Source organism: Mus musculus, chromosome 11, assembly GCF_000001635.26.
Source record: "Mus musculus strain C57BL/6J chromosome 11, GRCm38.p6 C57BL/6J".
Classification (NCBI taxonomy): domain Eukaryota; kingdom Metazoa; phylum Chordata; class Mammalia; order Rodentia; family Muridae; genus Mus; species Mus musculus.
Window position 1 is genome coordinate 114,185,230 of NC_000077.6, and position 13,028 is coordinate 114,198,257.

Sequence of the window (13,028 nt, forward strand, 5' to 3'; positions counted from 1 at the left end):
TAATTCTAATTGAAACACAGAACGATATTTCCTGGTGGAGAGTGGCAAGCTCCAGGCTCAGCAGACATCTCCAGGGGCCCCCAGGCTTCACATGGAGAAAGCTAGGGGCTCCTTGGGTATTCTGTTGGGAGGGACGGAGGCAACAGATAGCAGCTTTTGTACGGCTGCCAGGAACCGCAGTTGATGATAAAAGCTATTAAAGGTCAGCTGGGAATAGAAAACTATTTATGTTAAATGTCACAGATTAAGCTGCAGAATGGGTCTCAGGTGGAGGGCAAAGGGCGAGGTGAGAAGCAGTGGTCACCCAGCTGCCTCTTTAGGGGCTTGAAGAAGGTCAGGTGTTGGTGGCAGGGAGAGTGGAGGCCGGGTGGGGCAGCACTTGATTTGTGGCTCCCTCTAGCTTCAGGAAGCAGGTGGATATCAACGGCCAACGGTGACTGGCCAGGCTGTCTGTCTGTTAGGGTTGCTAGGCGACCGAAGTTAGCCAGAGCCCAGCTCTCTCGCATCATTGCTGAAGGGTAACAGGGTGTTTCCAAGAAGGCAAATGAGATAGGACCCCAGGACATCGTGATGAACCTTGGGCAGATGGTTGTGGGGAGGGAAGGAGGATGAAGGGAGGGGGGAAGGGGAGGGGGGAAGGGGAGGGGGAGGGGCTCAGGCTCTTCTAGAGCTGTTTAGGAATGTAGATGAGGGGGGAAATGGGCCAAACTGTGTTGATCTGTTCAGTCAGAAGCGGAAGGTTGTAAGGGACTGTCCGTCCACCTGTTACCTTTATTACCTCCCCATTTTTGAAGCTGGGCATTGAAGGACTCTATTGTCTGGGTTTGGAGGAGCTTTGTAGGCCTGGGTCCGGTTCTCAAGGGTAGCACCAAGAGATGTAGGGACCTTTGTAACATCCCACCTCGCATGAGTGCTCGTCTCTTTAGCCCGGTATGAGCATCCTGCACAGGGGCCCCCGCTGTGCCTCTTGACTGAGTCCGTCCTCAAACTGGCAGGTCTAAGATGCCCCCTGAACTTCGATTCCAAAGTCCAAAGCATGTGTACGGTAGGGTGAGGTGGAAACCTTGCTTCTCTGTTCTTCAGCTGCCTGCCCCACTTCCAGGATGCCCAGCCATCGCTGTGTGTACAGGAAATGCAAGCCCATTCTAAAATCCAGACATGAGACAGAAGGTAAATCTAGTCAGGGAGGGAATCGGCTAAAAAAAGAGGATAAAGAAATGCTACCCCATGGTGTTCTGCACCTGTAAGTCAAGTCACAGGAAGGTGACCTGCAGTCAAAGGTACCCTGTAACCCCTAAGTTAGTGGGGGCCATCTGAAGGGACCTGAAGGAGGAATCCTGTGAACGTCTTCCACCAACAACCTCAGGATGGGGAATGGACCCTCCCCTGCTCACTCTCTTCCCACATGGGATCTGCCAGCAGAATGGTTTGGCCCAGAAGGGTGACAGGATATAGTCAGATTAATAGATATCCCAGGGGCCCTAAGAGTGTAAGTGCTGTGACAAGATGGTAGAGTGAGTAAGTCAGTAGGAGGTGGAGGAAGGACTCTTAGAGGCAGCCGGGGTGGGGCTGGGTGGGGCGGGGCTGGGTGGGGCGGGGCTGTCATCCCTTATGTATTCACAACTGATCTGCATCAGCTCAGTATCCAGCCCTGGAGCTATTGTTCAATTAGACCATGAACTCTACCCTTGATTTGGAGCTTCATTGGGGACAGGAAGGAAAATGTGTCCCCAAACAGTTATGCTATGCTAAGGGTGGCCTCGGATCAGTGAGAAGCAGGACCTGGTATTTGGGCATGACTCTTTTGGGAGTTAAAGGGAGGAACAGTTTGATGGGCAAAGAACTGGGCCAGCAGGAGAGGGCAGGAGGCTGTAAAGTGTGTCTCCACCAGATGCACAGGACCTCCACTCTTGCATTTAAGGAGTTCATTCTGAACAAAGATGGGAGAGGGGAGGGGGCAATAGAGAGAGAGGTAGGGGAAGTGGGAGTAAGGAGGAAGAGAGGAGGGGAGGGGAAGGAAGGGGCACGGAGGGGAGGAGACGAGACCCATGGGTGCTGGGTAGGAGAATTCGAGGACTTGGCTTGGTCTTTGGAAAGAGTATTCTTGAAGCTTCTGAGAGGACCTACTAGGTAACACTTCTCAGCCTTGCCAGCATCAACATCAGCCGAGGGCCTGTACAAACAGATCACTGGCCTCCACCCTGAGAGTGTCTGACTTCTTAGTCTAGCCTGTGGAGAACTTGGATTTCTTACCAACCAGCTCCCAGGTGTTGATGTGAGTCCAAGATCTACTGTGTTCAAGACAGGGGGGGGTGGTGGATGAAGGGTGACAGGGTGCAAAGAGACAGGCTTGAGAGAAATGAATGACATTGGGGTGATGAGGAGCTGAGGCCAGGCCTGTAGCCTGGTGCCAGCAGCCTAGTGACATAGTGGCAAGGGGTGGGGTATGGCCCAGATGTGACAAGTGGGTGGCAGAAATATGACATGATTTCAGAGGAGCTGAAGCAGCGGATGATGAGAGCAGCAAGGAAGGACAAGGCAGGGAAGGTGGAGACAAGGTCCTAGGTAAGGCAGCTTTAAGGACACACGGATACAGACAAGGGGTCCTTGGGATTGGAGCTGCAGCTTCAGCTGGGCCTGGGTACAAAGGTCAGAAGCACACAGTGGAGGTGGGGAGATGGCTCCAAGTGCTTGCCTCACTGAATGCCACCCCAGACCCCATGTAGGACAAGAATGACAAGCGAGGTGTGTCCTTCTATGCCTGTCATCCCAGTGGTGGGGAGACAGAGACAGATGGATCCCTTGGCTCACTGTCCAGGCAACCTTGCCTCTTTGGTGAGTTCCAGGCCAGTGAAAGATGCTGTGTCCAAAAATAGATGAATGGTTCTGGAGGAATGATGCCTGGGACTGTCCTTTGGCCTCCACACCCACAGGCACACAAGTCCTGTGCACACACAGACACTCACAGGCATGTATGTGCATATATTCTTTCTCTGTCTCTGCCTGCCTGCCTCTCTCTGTGTCTCTCTCTGTGTGTCTATCTGTCTCTGTCTGTCTCTGTCTCTCTGTCTCTCTGTCTCTCTGTCTCTCTCTCTCTCACACACACACGCACACACACACACACACACACACACACACACACACACACATCATGCAAGGGCTGTATATGTAGCATGCCAGGTCTAAAAACAGCAGAGGTGATGGCTTGAACCTCATGATCAGGAGGTACAAGCACTTTGATGCTGACTTCTGATTTTCAGTCCAGGTTCACTTAGAACCAGAGCCCTGGTAGCCCAGACCCTGCATAGCCTGACCCCTAAACCTTGGTTCTGACCTGCCTGATGTCTTCAGGAGGGGATGACTCTGGGAAGAGTGAGAATCTCCAGGGACAGGACAGCAGGCAGTTTCTCCAAACTGCCTTAGGTAGGCACCCAGGAGCAGACAATCAGACAAGCAGATAAGGTGTAAGAGACAGTTGGGGGGCATGCAGCCCAAACTCACCCCCAAGTTTCCCCAGTAAGCAGATAACATCCCATTGTGACTTCTGTTCCCAGTGCAAAGCTCTGATCTTTTTACTGGCCAGACCAGCTAGACCAGTGTTTTTCAACCTAGAAGGTTGCACCCCCCACAGTGTCAGATGTCCAGTAGCAAAATTATAGTTATGAAGTAGCAATGGGATAATTTTATCATTGGGGGTCATGACAACATGAGGAACTGTATTAAAGGGTCACAGAATAAGGAAGGTTGAGAACCACGGAGATAGACAGTATTTAAACCACACAGACTATTTGACTGGGGCTTAGGGGCAACCCTATCTAGACCTTGTGTTGCTTAGTCATGTCTTAGGTACACACTGCTTGATTCATGCTGGTTTCCTGGGTAGAGCCTGAGTCTGGTCTTGGGTCATTCACTAACACATGGACACAAGCATGGCTCTCTACCCTGTTCTTCACTCACACACACCCCTAAATTCTCACTTGAGAATGAGCAGAATAGCCCCCAGTTGAAACTACTCTCCCAGTTTTGGGCGCACGGTGAGATACCTATTTCCTGAATGTTCTGAGTCCTGGCATGCAGCTCCCCTGGGACCTGGATCTCAAATAGTTTTTGCTTCTGACCGACTCTGCTTGTGTTCATGCATTCATGTGTGTGCATGTGTGTGCATGCATGTGTGTGTGTGCTTGCATGCCTGTAGAGGCCAATGATACAAGTCAGGTCTCTGCTTCAATCAACTTTCCACTTTAGTTTTTGAGATAGGGTCTAACTCTGGGGTCTGCTGATCACCAGCTAGGCACCACTGACAGGCCAGCAAGCTCCAGGAATTCTCCTTTCTCTACCTCCCCAGCCCTGGAGTTACAGGCACATGCTGTACTGCCCAGAGTTTTTATGTGGGTGCTGAGGACCTATGCTAGAGTCTACATCCTTGTGCGGCAAACTAAGCTATCTCCCAGCTCCCTAGCTTCCACTGTCTGCACTCACAGTCCCAGTCTCTCAGGCTCTACCATCTCCAGTTCCTTGTCCTGGTTGGAGTTTCCTTCCTGTCCCATCTACTCCCCACACTGAGCAGCCTGCTGGCCCTTAAGCATGCACACACCATCTCTCCCAGCATTGATAGTGACACAGATGCCTCATCCTAAAGCCCAGCTTCAACGTGCTGCAGCTTTCACGACAAACCTCCTCCCGAGGCCGTGGGACTGGACTTTAGAAGAGGGCATGCAGGATTCTGGCAGTCAGGGGAGTTGTCTTGGAGTGAGTGACCTGGGAAGTGAGAGTCAGTGGAGAAAGAGGAGAAACGATAAAGGCAAACCCAGATGGGCCTCTTGGGTGTCCCAAGTGGCAAGGCCCCATGCTACTCCCCAGTGAAGGGTTCCTCCCTGCTAGGACAAGGCTCACTGCAAGCCTGGGGTCCACTGATCAGAATGTGTACTCAAGAGCACAATTAGAAGGGAGAAGGGATGGTAGTAGGCTTGGGGAAAGAAGATATAGACCTTCTTTAGGGCTGTCCCACTTTTCTACTTTTCTGGGCCATGCTGTCATCAACAAAGTTCACACTCAAAGACCACGCAGTTGGGCTAGCCAGATGGCTCCATGGGTAAAAGTGTTTACTATGCAGGCCCAATGATCTGATGACAGTCCCCAGAACTTACTTAACAAGCTGGATGTGGTGGCATGCATCTACAACCCCAGCATCCTGAGGTGAGACACAGGGTGAGACAGGAGAGTTTCCCAAGAGCTCTGGGCCAGCTGGAACGCAGAGCAGCAGAAAAGCAAAGGCCCTGTCTCCAAAAGCAAGGTAGATGGAAAGAACTAGCCAAGGCGTTGCCTGAAGTGGAAACTTCTGGCTTCTTTGGAAAGGAAGTTATGTCAAATGATGTTTTGCTGGGGCTCACAGGTGAAAGGAGGTTTTGCTATAGCAGACAGGTGAAAGGACATGTGTTGTTTAGAGAGAATATAAATATGACCCCACAGACAGTGGGAGCTGGAGAATTGGTTCCCTTTGCTCTGCCTTGCTATTCTTCACCGATGTCATGCATGTATTGGTTCGCCTTACATTGCATTGCTGAGCTTTGCTTGAGGTGACCCCATAGAGAGAAACCCGACAAAGAACTGCTCATGAAGTTCCTGTGGCTTCTTGTAGCTTAAGTGGTGGACCTGGGCAGGGTGGTGAGCCTTGTGGTTCCTTCTGGATTGAACTGATTTGTGAGTGTTGATTGCTGAATGGTCTGGACTGCCACTGCTGGTTCATGTTGGTGTTCTGCTATAGGACTGGACTGCTGATATCTGAACAACAAAGATTGGAATCACTCTAAAGAACTACTTCTAAACAACTCTACTTCTCCCCCACCTCAGACCATGTTCTAATAACTTTTCCCCCACTACCTCTGGTGGGTAGTAGACTGGAGGAGAGGTCGAAAATGTGTGCCTACAGTTGTCATCTGATTTCCACATGCATACACTGGTGCACACACACATATCTGTACTGACATACTCACCTCATACAGGCATACAATAATAATAATATTTTTAAAAATACCACAATTGTCAGGCGGTGGTGGCACACGCCTTTAATCCCAGCACTTGGGAGGCAGAGGCAGGTGGATTTCTGAGTTTGAGGCCAGCCTGGTCTACAAAGTGAGTGCCAGGACAGCCAGGGCTATACAGAGAAACCCTGTCTCGAAAAAAAAAAAAAAAAAAAAAAAAAGAAAGAAAGAAAGAAAAGAGGGGAAAAAAAGAAAAAAAAAACCCAACACAATCAGATTATTAAAAGAGTTGCAAAACAAATAATCAACCTGACACTGGGACAACCAAGTTTATCATTTTATGTTGGGCTGCATTCATAGCTATCCTGGGGTGCATGTGGCCCTTGGACTGCTGGTGGGACACCCCCTAGGCTTTCTTACAAAGAGCATTCTTGGAAGTCCCCTCCTCCAAGTCCTGCCCCTGGAGGCCTGTGCCAGCCTGCTCCCACTGCAGAGCACTCCTAATTCCCACACAGTCTGAATTCATTACCTTCGTGACCCTGGCAGGAAGGAGCGATGATTATTATCAATTTGGAGACAGGAAAATGGAAACACTCAGAGTTCAATACCTGGCAGGAGATCACAAGAACTCTGTGTCCCTAAAGCTCATATTCACATCTACAGCCGCCTCAAGGCCAAGCACAGCCCCTGCTGGGAGCCACCTGGGCTAGTGGAGGGCTGGACCGTTCCCAGAAGCCCTTACCCGTGGCACTGAGGACTCTTGAGCTGACACAGCAGCTGTGTCTCCTAAGTCAGCTTCTAGGCTGGCAAACCCTGATTCTGGGGTCAGCACTGCCCCCCCCCCCCATGCTTGTTTTGATCAGTTTCCTGGAACACAGCTGTGTGCTCCTGTGGTCATACTGTTCTGGCCTGCACTCTGCATGATGCCCAGCTGAGTGGGTACAGCAGGTACCGGGCAGCCCGCAGGGCCAGGATTTTACCATTCATTCGTTTTCACAATGTTGTCTGAGCCTGGGCGGCAGCTTAATAAAATACCGTAGGCTTGGGTCTCAGGTTTAGCAACTGACATTCAAAGCTCAATATTCTAAAGGCTGGAGTGTGATATCAAAGTGCTGGTATCGGGGAGGGGAAGGAGGAGGGGAAGGGCAAGGTGCAGCTCTCCCCTCTAATGTTGTTATTGGGAGTGTTTGTCTTGTGCTTCTATGGATATGTGCATCCGTGCCCGTGTGTGCAGCATGCATACCAACAGCACACATGTGGCAGTCAGAGGACAACTTGAGGGAATCAGTTCTCTCCTTCCGCCAGACGGAACCTGGAGACGGGACACACCTGGAGAGGCTTGGTGGCAAGCATCCTTACCTGCTGAGGCACCTAGCCAGCCTGGGGCCTGCCTTTTCTTATAAGGACACTGATCCCACCTTGAGGGGCCCACCCTTTTGATACCATTAAACTCAAATCACCTTCTAATGTTCCACCTCTAACCATCGTACAGAGCATTGGGGTTTGGACAGGCCTGCGTTTAAAGGGGGAAACTATTTGATCATAACTCGAGTGCTATCTCCTGCTTTTAACAAAAACAGCGGCCTACCAGCTTCTAGCAGAGCTCAGCTAAGCTCGTGGCCAGGATAATGTGCAGATGCACACATGCTCTGTGTGTGTGTGTATGTGTGTGTGTGTGTGTGCGCGCGCGTGGGTGAAAGGCCCCTGACAAACAGCCCCTTCTCTTTCCTCTGTCCCCTCTAAGAAGCAGCCATGGGTGTGGTGTGAGCAAAGCTCTTCTCTTGGAGGGAACTGGATTCCAGGCTTTTAGGACCATCAGTGCTGCTGCCTCTGCTGATGCTGCCACTGAAATTTAAGTAATTTTCCCCTAATTAAGCAATTATCTCTAAAATAGCTGTTCTCCCAGCTCCGGGAACTTCTTGTGGAGGTTGGGGAGCAACAAGATGGGGGTGTAGCATTTGGGAAGCCCCAGATATAGATTCACCCTGGCTGTGTGCTAGTTACCCTGTGGAGCTAGGACCACAGCAGCAGCATGTGTGACAGCTGCAAAGGTGGGTGTGGAAACTGGCCTCATGTGCGCGCGCGTACGCACACACACACACACACACACACACACACACACACACACGGGTGGGAAGCAAGTGAGTTAGCAGGCAGCTGCACAGGGGAGCTGAGTCCACAGGGGACCTGAGAGCTGGATTCTAGGGAAAGGCGGAGGAAACTTAGTTATGGGGGGATTCTAGGATAGAAGGAACAGGCAACCCCCTGTCCCAGAGGGGACAGCTACCTCCCCATAGTCCTAGGTCACAGTGGGAGGATGATGCCACAATCCTCTTCCATAAGCAGAGTACCCACAGGCCCCACAATCCCTTCTGGAAGAAAAATTCATGGCCAGGGCTAGGAAAGTAGGTTGACAACAAGATGGCCAGCAACACTAGAGAGACACAGCACAGCCTGGAGCTTTCTATGCAGACCGGGCTGGCCTTGAACTCACAGAGATCTGCTTGCCTCTGCCTCAAGAGTGTTGGCCACTTTGGTTTTTGAGGAAGCTTCTCTCACTGAGACCTGGAGCAGACAAGTTAGAGCAGGTTGTCTGTCCAGTGTGCCCCAGGGATTTTCCAGTCTTCCTCCCCAGGGCGGGGACTACAAACACAAGCCACCATGCCTGGCTCTTTTTTTTTTTTTTTCCCCCCATGATTTCTGGGGATTAAACTCCGGTTTTCATGATCTTATGGAAAACACTTTCCAAACTGAGCCATCTCTCCAGCCCAGAGGCTGAAAAAAAAAAAAAAAAAAAAAAAGACAGCTGTTGGCAGAGGTGGACTTTACAATAGGTAGATAGATCTCAAAGGAATCAAGAGCTCGCCAAGCTGTGGCTTGTTCTATAGCCGGGTGCCTCCACCCGGCCCACGGAGCAGCGGCCTGACCTCAGCAGGTCTTTCTGTGGGAAACAGGACCACAGAGATATCCTTCCATTGGCCTAACGGAAAACACAGTGCAAAGACAATGAGCAAGCAGGAACAGAAAGTGGGAACGGAAAATCTGGGTCCCCTGGGGGCAGAGCTAGACACAAGCAAGATGAGAGTTTGTGCAAAGACTACTGAACTCCAGTAGGAGGCTCACTTCCCAGGGTGCTTATAGACATCAGCATCCCTGTTAGGGGGCAGTCCTAAAGAAATGCTCTCTTGAGCTTGTTCTGGGATGGAAAGGGAAAAATAGATGCACCGTCTCAGTCTCTACCAGGCCGGAGCTTGGCGCCATGTTTTACCAAGCGGACACTCACACCGGGACCCTCCTAAGAGAACAGCGGGTGAGGCAGGAGGAGGGCTAAATAGGTAAAGGGCGTGGCCATGCAAATGTAGAGACCTGAGCTCAATCCCAAGATGCCTTGTAAAACAAAGCATGCTGTGGTGGCTAGTGGATGGAACCCTGGTATTAGGGAGGCAGGCAGATTCCCACGGCTTGCTGTCGAGCCCACCTAGCCAATCAACCAAAAGATGTTACCTCAACAAGATAGGATGGCATCCTGAGGAATGACAGAGGAGGTTGACCTCTGACCCCATGAGTAAATATCTGCATGCGCGCGCACAGAGAGAGAGAGAGAGAGAGAGAGAGAGAGAGAGAGAGAGAGAGAGAGAGAGAGAGAGAAAGGAAAGGTTCTGAGAACTCTGCTGAGGACAAGCAGAAGATCTAGGAAGCTTCAAAGCTTCGAAGTCAGATACCCAAAAATCCTCGGGGTGCCCTCTCCTTCCCTGCACCTGGCTACAACCGCTGGGCTTCTGTGTAAGGCCAGACCCAGGGAGTCTGCAGCCTGCAGTAAATAAAAGCTGCTCAGAGTTACACTGTATTTATTTATTCTCCAGCAGTGCGGTGGGGCCTGCATAAAAAGAAAGGGCATCACATGCAGAGACCATAAAAAGAGAGTTTGTTTTTATGCAGTGGTAACTTGGGGAATTAATTCCCGGCTGGCAGAGGTCGAATGACAGTAACTGAGTGTTAAGCAGGTGCAGAGAGGCCCCTGGGGAGAGAGGGAAAGAGGGAGAGGCCGCTGGGCTGACAGAACTGAGCTGAGTGGAGTCAGGGTGAGACCTGGGCAACAGTAGAGATGGGACCTTGAAGAGGAGTCATCCCAGTTCCAATCTAATGCAGACCACACTTGCTGGCCACCCACTGTATGCAAAGCCTGGCTGGGTGCTCTTATTGGCCACTCACTGTATGTAGTGCCTGGCTGGGTACTGGGGAGATTTTAGCCATGGATGAACTGGGGCTCCGGTGCACACTACTGTCCTTGAGGAATGTCAGGGACACCACAGCTGTAACTGAGATCCTTGGTCTTCAGGAGAGAGCTGGCCAGAAACTAGATCTAAGGAACCCAAATCCTGCTTTCTCTGCTCTTAAACTCTTCCAATTTGGCAAGATGCTTCGTCTATCTATGCCTCAGTTTCCCCAAATGGAATTAGAAATCATCCCAGCAGCTACCCATAGTGTTTTGGAGATTTTGTATATATACCAATTTCCCTCAGACAAGGTCCTTGTCTGTGGTTGAATGACATTTTGACAAATTCTGATGGTCCAGGGTGATGTAAGGTGTTGTGGGAACTAGATAGCACAGTAAGAGCTCATGCTTTGCAGGTATGGGGGTCTAAGGACCTGAGTTTGAACCCCCAACACCCACAGACAAAGCTGGATGTGGGAGCTAGAGGGCTCAGTGGTTAAGAGAATTGGCTGCTTTTCCAGAGGACACCGGTTCAAATCCCAGCATGGTAGCTCACAACCGTAAACTCCAGTTTGAAGGGATCCGATGCCCTCTTCTGGCCCCTGTGGACTCCGGGACAAGCATGTGAACACTCAAACACATAAAATAATATAATACATTTTTAAAAATATATTTTTAAGTTCTATTTGCACCTGTAATCCCACCATTGTTTAGGGTACATACAGGTAGATCCTGAGGGCTAAGTGGCCAAGCAGTCCAGCTAAAAGGCTAAGTTTCCAGTTCTGCAAGAGACCCTGTTCCTGGCAAAGAGCTATAAAGGAAGGCTCTGACATTTATACACACACAGGGTCACATGCGCAAGTACATGTATGTACTGACACAACACAACACACATATACAAGAAGAGTCTGGGGAGGCTTCCTGGAGGAGGTGACTTATTTTTGAAGAATGAGTAAGACTCGTGTGAATGGAGGCTTCAGGGCCAGTGAGGAATAGCATGGAATCTAGACAGTAAGGCCACTAGGTATGGCCTTGACTCCTGGCCTAGCACTCTTGTGGTACTTGGACAACCTTAAGGTTCTCTCCCAAGTATGGAAGGCCAAATTCAGGGTTCTGGATCCCACAGGAAGAGGAGCTCAAGCAGTCATACCTGTTCAGCTGCACTGTCCCTTCATGACCCCAGAGCAGGGACGGGTGGCTACTTTGGCAGGAGGCAGCAGCCCTCGTTTTGAAGGCACTATGCTAACTGGGTCAGAACCCAGGCATGGGAAGATCAGTGAACTCTCTTCAGAACTCAGTCAGGCACCAGAATAGAGGCGCCCAAGAGAAATCTAATAGGATCCACGCATGTGGTTTTAAATCTCTGATAACCAGCTCATAAAAGCAAAAGGAAGCAGGTGAAACCATCGGTAATAGCATCCCTTAGTTGGCTCAACACACGAAAAACATTATCAACTCAACGCATAATGAATCCCAAGGAATTATTCATAAGCTCTCCTGCATTCCCTTTCCTATACAAAATCACCAAAACCCGGTGTGTATCTCGCTGACCCAGTTCCTGGGGCTCCGTGGCCACCGCATGGGACACAGAAGCCAAGGCTCACCTCTGCCACCGAGTTCAAAGACACAGTCTCCTGTGAACTCTTCCAGCGCACACATCTGGAAATCAGGCAAGGGTTCTGGGCAGGTCCATGGGTGTCTTAGGATGCCGTTGTTGTTTGTCCTGGTAGTAAGATGTTTGATCTCTCTGCCTCCACCTCTCTCTCTCTCTCTCTCTCTCTCTCTCTCTCGTGTGTGTGTGTGTGTGTGTGTGTGTGTGTGTGGTGTGTGTGTGTGAGAGAGAGAGGTGGGGGAGAGGTAAGAGAAGAGAGAAGAAGGGAGAGGACAGAGGGACACCTTGGCCTTTAATGGCCAAGCTAGCTCCTGGTTTTGAGACAGCTTCTGTTTGGCCCAGGGCTTGCTGGTTAGCCTAGGCTGGGTGGCCAATGGGCCTCCAGAAGGGTTCTACTTAACTCCATCTCCCCAGTGTTGGGATTAAGAGAACATGACACTGAGCTGGGTTCTTTGTAGTTTTGTAGGTTCTGGGCATTGAACTAAAGTTCTCCTGCTTACATGGCAAGCCTTCACTGCCTGAGCCATCTCTCCAGCCTGCCTCAGTTTCTTCCTATAGAAAATAAGAACAATCCCGGACTTCCTTGAGATTGTCTGAGGAGGAAGGTCACTTCCTTCTGTCCAGAGGGTGAGGGCAGGTGGGGCTTGAGCACCTCAGAGCTGCTCCCACCAGTTCCCACCGTGCCCCCCTCCCCTGGTTCTTCCAGCGTCTGCTCACACCTGCAGTTCCAGCATTCTCGAGGTGGAAGGGTCAGAAGTTCCAGGTTATCCTTGGCTACATAGCAAGAAATGTGTCAAGGAGACTGAGATGGCTCCCTGGCTCCAGACATGAACACCACAGAGAAGACCGCAGTCACAGAGCAGAAAACATACAAAACTAGGCGCTTGTGGAAATGTGGTTCATATGACGGGCCTGTCCAGTGTATCGACACTTCAAGCTCTGTGAGCCCACGGAAGACTTAGGCAGTCCTGGGATAGCTTTCTTTACTGTCTTCAGTTTAAAGATGAGAAAACAGAGGCACAGAGAGGTGAGGTATTTTGTCTGATGTCACACAGCTGGAGAAGCTTGTGTAGAGCATCATCAAGATGCCAACCTTTCTCTGCCACCCTTGAAACTTAAAAGTCTGTTGTTACCTGGAAACAATATCCAAGGAGATGGCAAAGTTGGGAGGCGGCTCAGTAACTGACAATGGGGAGACAAGATGCTGTCTGGCACCATC

The 13,028-nt window shown here is 50.6% G+C and overlaps 1 long non-coding RNA gene across 2 annotated transcripts; it reads right to left on the reverse strand.

The window, feature by feature from the left end:
- Positions 1-208: 208 nt before the first annotated feature.
- On the reverse strand, positions 209-1,520 carry 1700001J04Rik (RIKEN cDNA 1700001J04 gene). Of its 2 annotated transcripts, NR_166725.1 has the most exons (3): positions 1,242-1,520; positions 902-1,145; positions 209-511 (listed from the first exon to the last, which is right to left on the reverse strand). It is a non-coding gene; the product is annotated as an RIKEN cDNA 1700001J04 gene (long non-coding RNA). The 2 variants fall into 2 exon arrangements; NR_166726.1 differs by lacking the exon at positions 209-511 and having other exon boundaries at positions 741-1,145; positions 1,324-1,520.
- Positions 1,521-13,028: the final 11,508 nt, after the last annotated feature.